Below are 4509 nucleotides of genomic sequence, written 5' to 3'. Positions count from 1 at the left end.
TGGAGCGCTCGCGGATACCGCTGGCGCGTTTCACCGCCGCCGGTAAGGCCTTGTTTGGTACCAGGGGTTTCGCAGGGATTCGCGGGGATTATCCCCGCCCATCCTCGAATCCGCGCCAATCCCCGGAGGACCGTTTGGTAGAAGGTTTGGCCCAAATAATCCCCGCCCATCCCCGCAAATCCCCGATGTGGATCCACTTTTGGCCTACCAAAAAATCCCGACCCCTACCCTAGCGTTTTATCCCCGTCCCCGCTCTCTTCTCTTCTCGTCTCTCGTTCTCCACTCTCGTGTCGCGAAACGTACAGATCGGAGATGCGGCGCCGCGGCGACCGGAGATGCGAGGGGCGAGAGGTAGAGCGGGGGAGAGGGAGAGCATCGGGGCGGCAGCGAGCGGCGGCAACGGGCAGCGAGAGGAGGCGAGCGGCGGCCGGCGGCCAGCAAAGGCCATGATGGATCCTGCCGAGCCGATTTGCACCGCCGCCGTCGCCGTAGGAATCTGACCGTCGACGACACCTTGCTGGTTTGGAGTTCGTTCTAGGTAACCCCTCTTCTCTTTCTCTATCGCTGAGCCCGCTGGTCTGGAGTCCGATCTAGGTTACTGCTCGTTCTTGGCGTCGTCGGCTGTCTCGAGGTTCTTGGCGTCCGTGGTTGGTCTCCTCGCGGCGCGATCCTATTGGCAGGCTAGCGTGCTGTCCTGCGAATCCTTTGCGTCCAAGGATCGTGAAAGTGATTCCTGTTTTAAGGAACAATTGTAAAGAAGGATAGTTTTGTCGCGGTATTGTTAGTCACGAGCATATCTCCCATTCCAGTGCAGGGAATTAAGCAACACTGTGTCATTGTTAATTGTTTACGGTTTCGATCATTTTGAGCTGATGATGGCATCACCTCGTCTAGATCTTGGGACACTGTGTCATTGTTAATTGTTTACGGTTTCGATCATTTTGAGCTGATGATGGCATCACCTCGTCTAGATCTTGGGCTTGCGTTGCTGCACGGCTGCACCCTGAACTGAACTTCCATGGTTTTAGCTAGAGTAAGTAGGACGAGAGACAACCATGCTTGTCCTTGTGATGCTTGCGCTCATGAACAAACTTGACAATGTAATGTTTATCTTGACATGTAAAAATATAGAATTCGTATTGATGTATTGTTGTTGTATGATATGGTACAGATTGTTGTAGTCATTTCCGTGTCTCTGAAACAAACTTTGTTGTGTTATAGCATTTTAGCACAAGACTAACTTTATGAATCAGCTTTCACTAGAAATACAAAACAGAGAATTGTATATGGCATATATCTTGATATCGGCGATAGTAGTACGCATACTATAAATTAAATTAGCAAACTCCTAGATACAGTTTTCAGGCCACGATACACCATAACGACTTGGCGATACTATGTGTGCAATTTAGATATTGAAACAGATTCTGATGACCAAAAAACACATTTGGATAAATTGTAGGCAGAATTGTCAGTGGCTAGCTAGCTGTGTCACCTATATAAATTGTCAGTGGCAAGCTAGCTGTGTCACCTATTCAGAAATATGATGAACATCTTATTCAGCACACTTCTCCTGTTCTCAGTGGCACCTATATAAATTGTCAGTGGCCAGCTAGCTGTGTCAACCATATCTATATGCAGTTGTAGGCAGAATTGAATGAAAACGGTAGGATAAACAAAATTAAGTGCTGGTTGAATTGTCTTGACTAATTTGGTTTTGAGCTCTGAATCTAGTACACTCTGTGTGTGCCAACTAGCATGGAACCAACGTTGTGCTCCCACCTTCGGTAGTTGTAGATTGCATAGAAGGGGGGGATTTGTACTAGTAGAGGAATTAATACGTACAAATGAAATTTCCTTCTTTCTTTGATGTAAAGTCAACTTGTGTTTCTGCTAGTTGCCTGGCTGGCAAATCAGGAAGCTACTGTACTTCACTATCTATAGTTTGCTTTCTTGGTTCATAGAATCAAATTGATTTCTTGGTCATAAAATTTTGATGGTTGCGTGGTTTGCCAAGTCAAATTGCTTGCGTGCTGGCAAGGGTATCGATGGTGTTTGGTCATCCACTTGCTTCTTGTTAAGGAATTGTTCGTTCGTTGCCAACCAATAAGCAATAGCTAACTGAATACACCTCAACTGAATCTAGTACTTTGTTATATTTTCAGGTGGTTTCTTTCTGAACTCCATCTTCCACAACAAACTGCAAGTGGAACATTCTGGATTTCTCTCCTAAAAATTCATTTGTTGGAGAGCTCCCACCTCCGTGGGATCCTATATCAACACCCACATTCAGTATGAGGTAAGCTCCAACTCCTGTGATCATGCTCTGTTGTCGACATTACATTCATGTGATCATCCTCTATAACTTGTTCATGCTCTGTAACTTGAAGATAAAACTGCAATTCATTTTATACTAGTTTGGTACCTTGTTTTAATTAAGGGAGGGCCACTTGGCTGCATGAATTTGACAATGCTTCGGTTTTAGAACAGATTGTTGGTTGGGATACATGCGTGACTAGGCACACAAATTTCAGCATGTTAAGTCGATTACAATTACATGTGTGTCTTGTAGACCATATAGCATAGAGTACATTTGGTAGTCTTTAGCATTTTAGTAGTATTTAGCATTTTCCTTTGAAGAACCGTTCCTAAAATAGTTTTATGATGAAAATTGTGTGCAAAATCAGTGGAGACTGCATCCATGAAATTTTGTTTCATAGAAAGACCTGAAAGTGCCCATGGTTTATAGTAAGTGCATGTGTGTCTTCTGTCCAACCTTGCGTAGACAAGGCAGTGGTATATTCAGTAACTCTGATGGCACGTTGACCTGCTTCTTTATCTCAGAATCTAGTAGATATTACAATTCTAGTTTGGATATGCTGTGAAAGTCAGTACCATTTTCTCAAATCTTTGCTTGATAAGGTTATTCATACTTCTATAGCGTGAGTCAAATCAGCATCTATTGTTTTCGCTGCAGAAACCGGTCTGTTGTTTGCCTAGTTTTCGCTGCGGAGGCACGATAAGCCTGCATTGGCTAAGAACTTAGCACGATATGCCGAGTAGTAAATCTGCAGATCTTTTTAAGCGCTATAACCTGTGATTTTGATGTCCAAACAAGCACGCATAGAGTAGCTTGCTCAATTTGTTCAACGCATATGCATCTTCTTTTCTATGACTGAGCTTGCCATGTGTTTATCCTGCACTTCAATGTAAAACCAGTTGCTGCTAGTGAAACTTGAAGCCAGTGTTTCATTATTTTTGCTATTTTCAAGTTTTATACAGCAGCTGTCTTCTTGATCTTGCTGTTGGATTGATCTAATTCCGCTTCACTGTTTTTGCTATTTCAGCTGACGGTACATGGATGTTTTTTGAAGATCACATGAACAAAATGAACAGAGTTTCCAAGAGTTTCCAAAATGAGCAGAGTCTCCTAAATTATGCCGAACCGTTGCGCATTACATGACTGAAAATTTGTGTTTTAATTCCTGATGCATGTTGGATGTTTACTATACAGACTTGGGTTAAATTGTTGCCATAAAAATTGAATCTTTTGTAACTTACGCTGAAATATCTCCATTGTTTCTTGTCTTGCTGTTATGAGCTTGAGCTTGTGCACAAACCCTGAATTGCACAAACCCTGAGTACCAAATGCGTGTTTTTCAAAACAGGGGATTGGGGATTGGCAGGGGACAATATTTGTGGGGATTAACCCAATCCCCACTCCACTACCAAACAAGGCCTGAGCGGTGTCGGTGGGGATGAAGAGAACGCATCGACTGCAGCCGCTACAGGGGAGGCCAGGCCTGGTGATGCGCTGGGCATCCTCGCCGTGGAGGGCCACCGTGGCAACGCTCGCGACCATGCATATCGCTGCTGCCTGCTGCCGTCTTCTCTGTCCTTTACCAGATTCAGAGATGCCATCATAGGCGTGGAACCTTGTAAGCTGCAAACTCCATGGCCTGCCTCCTCGGTGTCGCTGAAGACGTAAAGCATCTGCAGCGCACCCGCCTACACACCGGGGCCAAATGATCGACGGACACCTCCGCGCCGCCGCGCTCCTCCCAGCGAGCTCTGCCTTCGCTCCTCTTCCTTGAGTGTGGCAAGGACGAAGCTGCCGGCTGCGGCTGAGCTAGGGCCGCAAGGAATTCGACCGCATCTCAAAAGAGCTGGGCCCCGAATCATCTGCATCCACAGCCTTTGCCTCAGGAACAGCCGGGCGACGCGCGATTGTAGGCACACCCCCGCCGCACCATTGACGGTGAAGCGCTTGGGCGCACCTTCCGCATCGGCCAATGATGGGAATCTCAACTCCAAACTATCGATTCGGCAGGAGAAATCTCGACTAAAACCCTAGCTATCGATTCGGTAGGAGATTTTCGTTTAGAGAATCGGGGTAGGAGGCAGACATATCTTATAGGGGCGGCGGCCAACGATGGTCTAGTTTCGTTTGACCGGTACCACGGTGGCAGGTGAGTATTATGCGATATGGTGGGAGGGAAAAACGGTCCA

The 4509-nt window shown here is 46.1% G+C and overlaps 1 long non-coding RNA gene across 1 annotated transcript; it reads left to right on the top strand.

The window, feature by feature from the left end:
• The first annotated feature begins 262 nt into the window (after window positions 1-262).
• Window positions 263-3570, top strand: LOC124659166. The gene is made up of 3 exons (XR_006989467.1): window positions 263-538; window positions 2166-2299; window positions 3348-3570. It is a non-coding gene; the product is annotated as an uncharacterized LOC124659166 (long non-coding RNA).
• Window positions 3571-4509: the final 939 nt, after the last annotated feature.

Source organism: Lolium rigidum, chromosome 6 (genome assembly GCF_022539505.1).
Source record: "Lolium rigidum isolate FL_2022 chromosome 6, APGP_CSIRO_Lrig_0.1, whole genome shotgun sequence".
NCBI classification, from domain to species: Eukaryota; Viridiplantae; Streptophyta; class Magnoliopsida; order Poales; family Poaceae; genus Lolium; species Lolium rigidum.
The sequence above is the reverse complement of the archived record's forward strand: the minus strand, read 5'-3'. Positions and strand labels throughout refer to the sequence as shown.